Below are 14,547 nucleotides of genomic sequence, written 5' to 3'. Positions count from 1 at the left end.
TCACCACAGAAAGATTAAAGGCTTACCAGACAGCCATTGAAAAACAGCATGAAATATCCTCCACTTTGGATGTTATCCTCCCTATTAGGGATGAGCTTCGAGTTCGAGTCGAACTCATGTTTGACTCGAACATTGGCTGTTCGCAAGTTCGCCGAACAGCGAACAATTTGGGGTGTTCGCGGCAAATTCGAATGCCACGGAACACCCTTTAAAAGTCTATGGGAGAAATCAAAAGTGCTAATTTTAAAGGCTAATATGCAAGTTATTGTCATAAAAAGTGTTTGGGGACCCAGGTCCTGCCCCAGGGGACATGGATCAATGCAAAAAAAAGTTTTAAAAACGGCCGTTTTTTCAGGAGCAGTGATTTTAATAATGCTTAAAGTCAAACAATAAAAGTGTAATATCCCTTTAAATTTCGTACCTGGGGGGTGTCTATAGTATGCCTGTAAAGGGGCGCATGTTTCCTGTGTTTAGAACAGTCTGACAGCAAAATGACATTTTGAAGGAAAAAACTCATTTAAAACTACCCGCGGCTATTGCATTGCCGACAATACACATAGAAGTTCATTGATAAAAACGGCATGGGAATTCCCCAAAGGGGAACCCCGAACCAAAATTAAAAAAAAAAAATAAAGTGGGAGTCCCCCTAAATTCCATACCAGGCCCTTCAGGTCTGGTATGGATATTAAGGGGAACCCCGGCCAAAATTTAAAAAAAAAAATGACGTGGGGTTCCCCCTAAATTCCATACCAGACCCTTCAGGTCTGGTATGGATTTTAAGGGGAACCCCGCGCCAAAAAAAAAAAAAAAAACGGCGTGGGGTCCCCCCAAAAATCCATACCAGACCCTTATCCGAGCACGCAACCTGGCAGGCCGCAGGAAAAGAGGGGGGGACGAGAGTGCGCCCCCCCCCCTCCTGAACCGTACCAGGCCACATGCCCTCAACATTGGGAAGGTGCTTTGGGGTAGCCCCCCAAAACACCTTGTCCCCATGTTGATGAGGACAAGGGCCTCATCCCCACAACCCTGGCCGGTGGTTGTGGGGGTCTGCGGGCGGGGGGCTTATCGGAATCTGGAAGCCCCTTTTAACAAGGGGACCCCCAGATCCCGGCCCCCCCCTGTGTGAAATGGTAAGGGGGTACAAAAGTACCCCTACCATTTCACTAAAAAACTGTCAAAAATGTTAAAAATGACAAGAGACAGTTTTTGACAATTCCTTTATTTAAATACTTCTTCTTTCTTCTATCTTCCTTCATCTTCTGGTTCTTCTGGTTCTTCTGGCTCTTCTGGTTCTTCCTCCGGCGTTCTCGTCCAGCATCTCCTCCGCGGCGTCTTCTATCTTCTTCTCCTCGGGCCGCTCCGCACCCATGGCATGGGGGGAGGCTCCCGCTCTTCTCTTCTTCTTCGTCTTCTTCTCTTCTTCTTTTCTTCTCTTCTTCATTTTCTTCTCCGGGCCGCTCCTCACACATGCTAGCATGGCGGGAGGCTCCCGCTGTGTGACGGCGCTCCTCGTCTGACAGTTCTTAAATAACGGGGGGCGGGGCCACCCGGTGACCCCGCCCCCCTCTGACGCACGGTGACTTGACGGGACTTCCCTGTGACGTCACGGGGAATGCCACAGGGAAGTCCCGTCATGTCCAGTGCGTCAGAGGGGGGCGGGGTCACCGGGTGGCCCCGCCCCCCGTTATTTAAGAACTGTCAGACGAGGAGCGCCGTCACACAGCGGGAGCCTCCCTTCATGCCAGCATGGATGCGGAGCGGCCCGGAGAAGAAAATGAAGAAGAGAAGAAGAGAAGAAGCTGAAGAAGAAGAGAAGAGCGGGAGCCTCCCCCCATGCCATGGGTGCGGAGCGGCCCGAGGAGAAGAAGCTGGACGAGAACGCCGGAGGAAGAACCAGAAGAGCCAGAAGAACCAGAAGAACCAGAAGATGAAGGAAGATAGAAGAAAGAAGAAGTATTTAAATAAAGGAATTGTCAAAAACTGTCTCTTGTCATTTTTAACATTTTTGACAGTTTTTTAGTGAAATGGTAGGGGTACTTTTGTACCCCCTTACCATTTCACACAGGGGGGGGCGGGATCTGGGGGTCCCCTTGTTAAAGGGGGCTTCCAGATTCCGATAAGCCCCCCCGCCCGCAGACCCCCACAACCACCGGCCAGGGTTGTGGGGATGAGGCCCTTGTCCTCATCAACATGGGGACAAGGTGTTTTGGGGGGCTACCCCAAAGCACCCTCCCAATGTTGAGGGCATGTGGCCTGGTACGGTTCAGGAGGGGGGGGGCGCACTCTCGTCCCCCCCTCTTTTCCTGCGGCCTGCCAGGTTGCGTGCTCGGATAAGGGTCTGGTATGGATTTTTGGGGGGACCCCACGCCGTTTTTTTTTTTTTTTTTTTTTGGCGCGGGGTTCCCCTTAAAATCCATACCAGACCTGAAGGGTCTGGTATGGAATTTAGGGGGAACCCCACGTCATTTTTTTTTTTAAATTTTGGTTCGGGGTTCCCCTTTGGGGAATTCCCATGCCGTTTTTATCAATGAACTTCTATGTATATTGTCGGCAATGCAATAGCCGCTGGTAGTTTTAAATGAGTTTTTTTCCTTCAAAATGTCATTTTGCTGTCAGACTGTTCTAAACACAGGAAACATGCTCCCCTTTACAGGCATACTATAGACACCCCCCAGGTACGAAATTTAAAGGGATATTACACTTTTACTGTTTGACTTTAAGCATTATTAAAATCACTGCTCCGGAAAAAACGGCCGTTTTTAAAACTTTTTTTTGCATTGATCCATGTCCCCTGGGGCAGGACCCAGGTCTCCAAACACTTTTTATGACAATAACTTGCATATTAGCCTTTAAAATTAGCACTTTTGATTATTCATGTTCGTGTCCCATAGACTTTAACGGTGTTCGCGTGTTCGAACGAACTTTTTTCCTGTTCGCATGTTCTGGTGCGAACCGAACAGGGGGGTGTTCGGCTCATCCCTACTCCCTATGGATGGCTCCTAATTGAGAGCGCTGGAAAGATGGTTTGCAGACTGGTTCTCAATGGTGAAAGGAGGGGGGAGGGGAAATCCCCTCTTGGCGATGATAAATATCCAAAAAGAAGGAAGAGAAAACACTCCAATAGTGTAAAAAAGTTTCAGCTTCTTTTTATTTAAATTGCCATATAGGCATCCATAAAAGTTCCTTGCAAGGAGTATAAAAACCAGCTCCGATACAAACAGAAAGTCCGCGCATGCGCAGTCCGTGCGTGCGTGTTTACCCTACGGCCGTTTCGTCAGAAATGACATCATCAGGGGCACGCCCACACGTCCGCGCATGCGCATTAAATACCCGAACGGCGGAACGAAAAGGTTCAGCCATTGGTCACCGGAGCTCACAAAAACAGCTGAAATAAACAGCAAAGAAGAAACTCTGATTGATTCAGATAGTAATTAGCCTGGTTAAAACACCTGTGGTTACCTAAACTTTACTGCTGCCATCTTGTGGACAATTAGCATATTACCACAAGAGGACAATTATCAGTTTGAACCCAAAAAAACTTTTTAAAAATTTGTAAATAAAAATGTGCTAATGGCTGAAGGACAGTTCGTAACACCCTTCAAAGTAGGAACACTTATAATGCAGTAGTCCCCCAATCAAAAAAATTATATCCCACAAGATTCTAAAATCATATAATATAGTGCAAAATAATTTTAAATATTTTCAAACATTTTTAAATGACAGATCAAACAGAAAAATCCAAATAAATTTATAAAAAGGGGGGGGGGGTTAATCGGCCTTCTATGGTAAAATAATGAAAAATAGATGAAATTATAATAATCACCCTTTTAAACCTCACAAGACATTTCATTTGGAGGATTTTTTCAAAAGTTCCAAACTGACTTCCTATTGAAAAGCGAGACCAAGATGGACACCCTTATTTACCAAGAATGTGTGAGGGGACATCAAAAGAGAGAAAATGTTCATCAACCATTGTTAATGAAGCAATTGATGTCCCACTCTACATTCAAACCTCCAGGGACATGACAGTCTAGCTTATATATCCAGTTGGTCTCACTTCTAGATATGCTACGTTTGCCATTGCTACCTCGCCAGTGTGGTATATATTTCTCTAGGGCGATAAACGTAGTACCAGTGGGATCCCTATTATGTACAAGATCATAATGCTTTGACACATTATGTTTGTCAAAACCCTTCCGGATATTGGTAAGATGCTCCCCCAGTCTGACCTGCAACTTTCTGGTAGTGCGCCCAACGTATTCCAAACCACAGGGACACCTTAACAAGTACACTACGCACTTCGTAGTACATGTGATAAAAGATTTTATTGAGTATGTGGCACCAGTTCTTGTTGATATGAACTCAGTTAATCTCCTCCCCCTGAAGGAGTTGATGCCACAAACCTGACACTTCCTACATGGGTAAAATCCCTTTAGGTCCCCAAAGAAAGAAGATCTTGTTGGTGGGTCTGGAACGTTAGGTGCTATAAAGTCTGACGATCCCTCATGCCTACTTCTGTTATTAATGAGTCCAGCAACTGACCATCATAGCCCTTATTTAGAAATCTGGATTTAAGAACCTGAGCTTCTTTTTTGTAATCCTCCAAATCGGAACAATTCCTCCTGAGTCGCAAGAATTGCCCCTTTGGAACTGCTGGACTCATTAATAACAGAAGTAGGCATGAGGGATCGTCAGACTCTCTTAGCTGATAAACCAACACAAGTGGAGAAAAGGGATGACTTCGGTCTGGCTTTTCTAACCACCTACTCTAGCCAACATTGGGCCATAAAACGTATAATTAGAAGACACTGGCCTGTCATTAAGAATGACAGAATTCTGGGGCCGCTATTGGGAGATAATCCGTGTGTACTTTTTAGGGGCGCCTCAAATCTTAGGCACTTTATAGCACCTAACGCTCCAGACCCACCAACAAGACCTTCTTTCTTTGGGGACCTAAAGGGATTTTACCCATGTAGGAAGTGTCAGGTTTGTGGCATCAACTCCTTCAGGGGGAGGAGATTAACTGAGTTCATATCAACAAGAACTGGTGCCACATACTCAATAAAATCTTTTATCACATGTACTACGAAGTGCGTAGTGTACTTGTTAAGGTGTCCCTGTGGTTTGGAATACGTTGGGCGCACTACCAGAAAGTTGCAGGTCAGACTGGGGGAGCATCTTACCAATATCCGGAAGGGTTTTGACAAACATAATGTGTCAAAGCATTATGATCTTGTACATAATAGGGATCCCACTGGTACTACGTTTATCGCCCTAGAGAAATATATACCACACTGGCGAGGTAGCAATGGCAAACGTAGCATATCTAGAAGTGAGACCAACTGGATATATAAGCTAGACTGTCATGTCCCTGGAGGTTTGAATGTAGAGTGGGACATCAATTGCTTCATTAACAATGGTTGATGAACATTTTCTCTCTTTTGATGTCCCCTCACACATTCTTGGTAAATAAGGGTGTCCATCTTGGTCTCGCTTTTCAATAGGAAGTCAGTTTGGAACTTTTGAAAAAATCCTCCAAATGAAATGTCTTGTGAGGTTTAAAAGGGTGATTATTATAATTTCATCTATTTTTCATTATTTTACCATAGAAGGCCGATTAACCCCCCCCCCCTTTTTATAAATTTATTTGGATTTTTCTGTTTGATCTGTCATTTAAAAATGTTTGAAAATATTTAAAATTATTTTGCGCTATATTATATGATTTTAGAATCTTGTGGGATATAATTTTTTTGATTGGGGGACTACTGCATTATAAGTGTTCCTACTTTGAAGGGTGTTACGAACTGTCCTTCAGCCATTAGCACATTTTTATTTACAAATTTTTAAAAAGTTTTTTTGTGTTCAAACTGATAATTGTCCTCTTGTGGTAATATGCTAATTGTCCACAAGATGGCAGCAGTAAAGTTTAGGTAACCACAGGTGTTTTAACCAGGCTAATTACTATCTGAATCAATCAGAGTTTCTTCTTTGCTGTTTATTTCAGCTGTTTTTGTGAGCTCCGGTGACCAATGGCTGAACCTTTTCGTTCCGCCGTTCGGGTATTTAATGCGCACGCGCGGACGTGTGGGCGTGCCCCTGATGATGTCATTTCTGACGAAACGGCCGTAGGGTAAACACGCACGCACGGACTGCGCATGCGCGGACTTTCTGTTTGTATCGGAGCTGGTTTTTATACTCCTTGCAAGGAACTTTTATGGATGCCTATATGGCAATTTAAATAAAAAGAAGCTGAAACTTTTTTACACTATTGGAGTGTTTTCTCTTCCTTCTTTTTGGATATTTATCATCGCCAAGAGGGGATTTCCCCTCCCCCCTCCTTTCACCATTGAGAACCAGTCTGCAAACCATCTTTCCAGCGCTCTCAATTAGGAGCCATCCATAGGGAGGATAACATCCAAAGTGGAGGATATTTCATGCTGTTTTTCAATGGCTGTCTGGTAAGCCTTTAATCTTTCTGTGGTGATGGTCTTTATCAGCGGTGGAAGTCACGGATTTACTCAGCAGAATCTTCACTTATATATGTGGACACTTAAGCACGTCATTTAAGATAATTTGATTTGGCGTTTGTTATTTTACTCATTCGCTAATCCTACAATCATGTGCACTAATTGTTATGCTTTTTATTATAATTTATTGTCTACTGCATAGTAGTCATCCAGCGCTGCACTTTTTTGTATATATTTTTGTTTTGTGCCCCCTATCAGGGTTACAGTGTTCAGCTGCAGGTCACATCATTTTTTTGAATTCACAGTTTTTCTGTACACCTAGCGCAGATTTTTCTTTTAGATAATTTATTTTCTTGATACACACTATTTGCAGCTGGTGTATCCATAATGGATATTTTTGATTATAGGTCTCAGATCGTTACCAATACAGAGGGTGTCTTTGATGGTAATGATGACCCAAGGGATGATCTGGGAGGTTGTTTTTTGAAATTAAAGAACTTAACCATCACTGAGGTTCACACTAGATGGGACATAGCATATTTGGAGGAATATGTTAGATTAAACATGGTCCCTCGGAGTCTTCGATGGGATGTCAACCCCCAAAAGGAAGATAGCGAGTTACCTGAATGAATTAAATATTTTAATGAAGCGGGAGTAAGCTTCCTGCAATTTTTAATAGCAAAAAAGAAACGTAAATTGATTACATTAGACTCAGAAATTAATAACATCAAAAGTAAGTTAATACCCTTTAAGGGAGAGTCAGAGTACATGCAAAAATCAGAAGCTCTAAAAAACATCCTGATTAAAGAAGAATTAGAACAAAAAACAAAGAAAAAAAGAAAATATAATAGGGATGTAAAGGACTACAGTGACAATGTGGTTTTTAGGTGGCAGGTCATAACCCCTTCCGAACCACCATCAGTAGGTGCCCCAGCAGACCAACCTCCCGCCCCTATGGTTAATAGAGGAGTTGGTGCATATCGCACCTCCCCTCAACTCCCCAGGGGAGAAGGTAGACAACAAAGGCGAGACCGCTCTAGGGTGAGGGGTGGAGGAGGAGGCTCTTTTCCTCATCCTCCACACCAATCATCATCACCCTGGAGACATAGGGAGGAGCAACGCACATATCATAATCAAACAATGACCTATGATTCTAGGAGAAAAAATGACACACAGAATCAATATGGTGTGGTCACTAGGAATAGGTTCATTCCATTGTCTAATGATAATGGGGCTCTTGACTCTAGAGCAGGGGGAAGTTACGATGGACCTCATCCATCTCATAATCAACGGGATTTTCAGTGGGTCAACAGGGGAGGCCAAAAAAGAAATGGGGACGGAAGAGAGGGAGCAGAGGGGGGAGGAAACTTTACTCCAAAAAGAAGAAGGACTTAGATACTAGTGGTATCATCAATCTTAGCAATAAGGAACTATCTAAGGAAGAACTCTCAACTTTGAGTAAGGGACTAAAATATGCCCCCATACGGAACCTTAACAAGTTCCAAACTTTTATAGACATACATAAATATGCGCGGAAGTTAAACATCAAAAGGTATGTCATGAGTAATCCAGTTAGACAAGAAATGAGGGAAACCTCTACGATTGTTCATTCCAATCTGGCGAACGCTTCGCTTTTTAATCCCCCAGGCAATTTGGCCCCGAGTGTTAATATCTTCCGAGATTTGCTTATTAAAGATCTAACTAATTTGAATACAAGAACCATCCGGCCTAAGCAAGACATTGCTGCGGGTATGGAGTCTCTTTGCAATAGAAAGGATATAGTGGTTCGCCCCGCTGATAAGGGGGGGGCCATTGTTGTTTTGGATAAGGAGGCCTATTCTAATGAGCTGGCAAGAATCCTTGGGGATTCTGAAACACACTCCCTCTTACCGGCTGATCCCACATCTAAATTTAAACAGAAGTTAAAAACACTTGTACAGAAGGGCTATGATATGGGCATTCTGAATAGGAAAGAAAAAGAATTTTTGGTACCTTTGGCACCACGAATGCCAGTTATGTACATATTACCAAAGATACACTAAACTTTGGCTAATCCTCCAGGGAGACCCATCATCAGTGGAATTGATTCTGTTACGTCACGAGTCGGGAAGTACATTGACAAGTACTTACAACCACTGGTGATGGGAACCCCCTCCTTTTTAAAAGACACTAAGCATGTCATCAACTTGCTTGGTGAAATAGAGTGGAAATCAACTTACTTATTGGTAACCGCGGATGTAGCTTCGCTTTATACGGCCATTTCTCACCAGCTAGGCCATGAAGCGGTGCAATTCTTCTTACATCGTGACTCCAGTATTTCGATCACGCAGAAGAAATACGTGGTCGAACTACTGGATTTTTCGATGAAACATAATTATTTTTGGCACGATGGAGCATACTATCTACAGATGAAAGAAGTGGCCATGGGAGCAAAGTTTGCTCCCAGTATGGCCAACCTGTTCATGGCCAAGTGGGAAGAGGATGTGGTACTGTATAATAGACGTAATGAACTCATTTTTTGGAAAAGGTTCATTGACGATGTCCTTTTTATATGGGACGGGGACATTGAATCTGTCATGACTTTTCTGTCCTTTTTAAACAACAATGATAGAGGTATTGTGTTATCTCATGAGGTTAATACCACTCAAATTCATTTTCTGGATCTAAAAATCAGAATAGAAAATGGAAGGATTAGCACATCAACATATTTTAAAAAGACAGACAGGAACGGGTATATTCCTCTTGACTCTTGCCATTAACGCTCCTGGCTGTCAGCAGTTCCAAAGGGGCAATTCTTGCGACTCAGGAGGAATTGTTCCGATTTGGAGGATTACAAAAAAGAAGCTCAGGTTCTTAAATCCAGATTTCTAAATAAGGGCTATGATGGTCAGTTGCTGGACTCATTAATAACAGAAGCAGGCATGAGGGATCGTCAGACTCTCTTAGCTGATAAACCAACACAAGTGGAGAAAAGGGATGACTTCAGTCTGGCTTTTCTAACCACCTACTCTAGCCAACATTGGGCCATAAAACGTATAATTAGAAGACACTGGCCTGTCATTAAGAATGACAGAATTCTGGGGCCGCTATTGGGAGATAATCCGTGTGTACTTTTTAGGGGCGCCTCAAATCTTAGGCACTTTATAGCACCTAACGTTCCAGACCCACCAACAAGACCTTCTTTCTTTGGGGACTTAAAGGGATTTTACCCATGTAGGAAGTGTCAGGTTTGTGGCATCAACTCCTTCAGGGGGAGGAGATTAACTGAGTTCATATCAACAAGAACTGGTGCCACATACTCAATAAAATCTTTTATCACATGTACTACGAAGTGCGTAGTGTACTTGTTAAGGTGTCCCTGTGGTTTGGAATACGTTGGGCGCACTACCAGAAAGTTGCAGGTCAGACTGGGGGAGCATCTTACCAATATCCGGAAGGGTTTTGACAAACATAATGTGTCAAAGCATTATGATCTTGTACATAATAGGGATCCCACTGGTACTACGTTTATCGCCCTAGAGAAATATATACCACACTGGCGAGGTAGCAATGGCAAACGTAGCATATCTAGAAGTGAGACCAACTCGATATATAAGCTAGACTGTCATGTCCCTGGAGGTTTGAATGTAGAGTGGGACATCAATTGCTTCATTAACAATGGTTGATGAACATTTTCTCTCTTTTGATGTCCCCTCACACATTCTTGGTAAATAAGGGTGTCCATCTTGGTCTCGCTTTTCAATAGGAAGTCAGTTTGGAACTTTTGAAAAAATCCTCCAAATGAAATGTCTTGTGAGGTTTAAAAGGGTGATTATTATAATTTCATCTATTTTTCATTATTTTACCATAGAAGGCCGATTAACCCCCCCCCCCTTTTTTATAAATTTATTTGGATTTTTCTGTTTGATCTGTCATTTAAAAATGTTTGAAAATATTTAAAATTATTTTGCGCTATATTATATGATTTTAGAATCTTGTGGGATATAATTTTTTTGATTGGGGGACTACTGCATTATAAGTGTTCCTACTTTGAAGGGTGTTACGAACTGTCCTTCAGCCATTAGCACATTTTTATTTACAAATTTTTAAAAAGTTTTTTTGGGTTCAAACTGATAATTGTCCTCTTGTGGTAATATGCTAATTGTCCACAAGATGGCAGCAGTAAAGTTTAGGTAACCACAGGTGTTTTAACCAGGCTAATTACTATCTGAATCAATCAGAGTTTCTTCTTTGCTGTTTATTTCAGCTGTTTTTGTGAGCTCCGGTGACCAATGGCTGAACCTTTTCGTTCCGCCGTTCGGGTATTTAATGCGCATGCGCGGACGTGTGGGCGTGCCCCTGATGATGTCATTTCTGACGAAACGAACAAAGGGTAAACACGCACGCACGGACTGCGCATGCGCGGACTTTCTGTTTGTATCGGAGCTGGTTTTTATACTCCTTGCAAGGAACTTTTATGGATGCCTATATGGCAATTTAAATAAAAAGAAGCTGAAACTTTTTTACACTATTGGAGTGTTTTCTCTTCCTTCTTTTTGGATATTTATCATCGCCAAGAGGGGATTTCCCCTCCCCCCTCCTTTCACCATTGAGAACCAGTCTGCAAACCATCTTTCCAGCGCTCTCAATTAGGAGCCATCCATAGAGAGGATAACATCCAAAGTGGAGGATATTTCATGCTGTTTTTCAATGGCTGTCTGGTAAGCCTTTAATCTTTCTGTGGTGATGGTCTTTATCAGCGGTGGAAGTCACGGATTTACTTAGCAGAATCTTCACTTATATATGTGGACACTTAAGCACGTCATTTAAGATAATTTGATTTGGCGTTTGTTATTTTACTCATTCGCTAATCCTACAATCATGTGCACTAATTGTTATGCTTTTTATTATAGTTTATTGTCTACTGCATAGTAGTCATCCAGCGCTGCACTTTTTTGTATATATTTTTGTTTTGTGCCCCCTATCAGGGTTACAGTGTTCAGCTGCAGGTCACATCATTTTTTTGAATTCACAGTTTTTCTGTACACCTAGCGCAGATTTTTCTTTTAGATAATTTGTATCTCTTGGATTGGCTTCCTATCATTATTATTACTTTTTCTATATATATGTGTGTCCATATATACACAGAGCATATCTTACTATGTCTTACCATATATATGCCTATACTCCCTAGAATTGACGTCATTGGTTATCCTATTCAGCTTGGCTATTCGGAAGTTGTTTATGTAGTTTCAATTTCTCTTAGAGGTAGGCTCAATCGCATTTGTCTTTGTACCACCATCAATCCCTCTATTCCCCCATGGTCTGTCTACCTCCTTACTTTGTCTCCTTCCCCTTCCCCTGTTACCCCCTTCTTTCCCCCCCCTTTTCCTCCCCCCCCCCCTTTTCCCTTTTTCCTCCCTCCTTTTTCCCTTCTCCCCCCTCCCCCCCCCCCCTTTTTTTCCCCCCTCCCTCCCCCCTTTTCCTCTCCCCTATCTTCCCTTTCTTCCTTGTCTTTCTTTCTCTCTCTTTGTTTTTATGACACATGGAGTGTTTCCACAAGTTTACCACCCTCCAAGTTTGCTATGATTGTTTATAACTTTCCCTGGGCAGCCGGGACTTTCTATTATACTGCCTTCCCGGTGTATACACCTCTTACGGCTTTACTAGCAGACACATCCCCGCATGTGAACGTTTGTCACCTTATGCTTGTTGGCTGTCAGGTCCACTGGTTGACTTCCTCATGGTGCTCATGTATAATGATTGAGACGCGTTACTACAAGGTCTTAGGTGAATATTAACAATTTTGCATCATTTTGTTGTCTGTCCTCTCTCTCTCTTTCTCTATTGCAGGTGACTCAAACGGGCTCCTGAAGAAGCATTCAATTGCGAAACATGTAGAGCTATAGTAGTTTGATGTCGGTTATGCTGAACAGAGGGCTATATCTCTCCCTGTTCTAAGGGATACCCCTCTGTAGGCTATGACCTACGTCTGAGAGAATGCCAGTCATTGCTCCTGAATTTATTGCAATATTTTAACATGTTTGTGTTTTTTGGTTTTTTGTATTTTTTGTATAATAAAACATTTACATTTAATTTTATGATTGGTGCCTACAAAGTCCATTTTTCCACTCCTTTGGTGTATTTTTGAGAATTTGTAGATTTAGGACATTGGCACTGCTCTATATATGGAATCTCCACAGCCCATCCTGTGGTGAGATTTGCTATTCCATTTGTTTCTCTAACCCAGAAACGTTATTTTTTTTCCATTTTGGTGAGGGTTCCCCCTTCAAGATCCTCAGAGATTTTGTTTTTGACCCATTTAGAAGTATTGGACAAATGTGACTGTGTAACCAAAGGATTGGAATTTGGGGCTCTGTATCTTTAAATTTCCACAGTAAAATCATACTGTATTGTAAGATATCATAAAGGGGAGTGTGTATGACACATATCCATTGTAAACGTTTTGGTCCAATGGGAGATTTTGTTTCTGACTCATTTTGAAGTATTGCGAAAATGTCAGTTTATAGCCAATGGGTTGATATTTGAGGCCCTGTATCTTTAAATTTCCACAGTAAAATCATACCGTATTGTAGGATATCATAGAGGGGGGTGTGTATGACACATCTGCATTGTAAACGTTTTGGTCCAATGGGAGATTTTGTTTTTAACCCATTTAGTAGTGCAAAAGTGTTAGTTTGTAGCCAATGGGTTGGTATTTGGGGCCCTGTATCTTTAAATTTCCACAGTAAAATCATACCGTATTGCAAGATATCATAGAGGGGGGGAGTGTATGACACATCTGCATTGTAAACGTTTTGGTCCAATGGGAGATTTTGTTTCTGACTCATTTTGAATTATTGCAAAAATGTCAGTTTGTAGCCAATGGGTTCATATTTGAGACTCTGTATCTTTAAATGTCCACAGTAAAATCATACCGTATTGTAAATGTTAGAGAGGGTGATGTATGTGTGACAACTCTGTGTAATCATTATTTTATATATTACATTATGTTATATTTAGTTTTTCTGTGTTGAATATTCGACCAAAAAAACTTGTCTGATAGCAAGACCACTGATTTGCAACTGTCTGATGGCTTGACTCCAGTTTGCTGAGGTATGTCTGTATTAAGAGACAGTGCATGTTATCCTGGACACTAAGTCCCGCCTCTTGTGTCCAAACTTCTAAAAATCTTTTCCAAAATTCTAACACAGATTCTGCTGGCTTTTGTTTGCAAGCTATGGCTGTGGGTAAGGAAGATTTGTTGCTGCTTGTCCTCATGTGATGAGGTCCTTATCTGGTTGTGGAATGTAAGGGGGAGGAGGCGGGGCACATGGTACAGGCATAGAGAAGGTTGATTTAACCCTTAAATTACCATCCCATGACTCTGCTAAACTCATCGTGGACAATGTTTGGGCTAGGATGCTATAGGGAGTCTCGGTCCTGCCGGGGATCTCCACAGCATGCATTTTGATTTTCATCTTTATTTTTTTTTTTCTAAACATTCTAATTAGATTCTTGTAGATACTGAGTCTTCTTTGTCAGTAGCAAAAAGAATTATTCAAATAGCATGTTTTGATCAAAAGTTATCCTCAGAATATCCTGCCAACTGAAATACGATACAGGTTATATCTTCTGGGTTTGCTTACACTCTCAGCCTGTTCCATTATAGTCAATCAGATAAAAAGTGAATTGCTCCATGCTACAAACCTAATTATATCAGTGAAGTGTCCCTGTAAAGTGCCACATCCAAATAAGCTAGACAACAAGGAAAATCCCCTAGGTGGACTTTAAAGGCACTGACATAATTTGCAGAAAAGGTATATATTTTTATTAAGCACAATAAAAACAGCAACGTCTATTGTAATGGTTACAATAGCTGTATGCTAAATACAAAATCACCACAATGATTGACTCTGAGATTGTGATTCAACTGACGCGTTTCAGAGTATCTGTCTCTCCTTCTTCAGGGATGTTAATCAGAGGGTCAATCATACATCTAAAATACAGTAATAACAAAAGAGCAAAATACAAAATATACAAAAGATATATGATATGATAAACATCATTGTTTATAACAATATAAATACAACAATGATGA

The 14,547-nt window shown here is 41.7% G+C and overlaps 1 protein-coding gene across 1 annotated transcript in view; it reads right to left on the bottom strand.

Moving 5' to 3' along the window:
• The window catches only part of LOC141145221 (NXPE family member 4-like), a 114,294-nt gene that overhangs the window by 21,897 nt on the left and 77,850 nt on the right, over positions 1 to 14,547 (bottom strand). The window lies entirely within an intron of this gene.

Source organism: Aquarana catesbeiana, linkage group LG05, assembly GCF_042186555.1.
Source record: "Aquarana catesbeiana isolate 2022-GZ linkage group LG05, ASM4218655v1, whole genome shotgun sequence".
Classification (NCBI taxonomy): Eukaryota; Metazoa; Chordata; class Amphibia; order Anura; family Ranidae; genus Aquarana; species Aquarana catesbeiana.
This window is presented reverse-complemented; position numbering and strand designations above follow the sequence as displayed.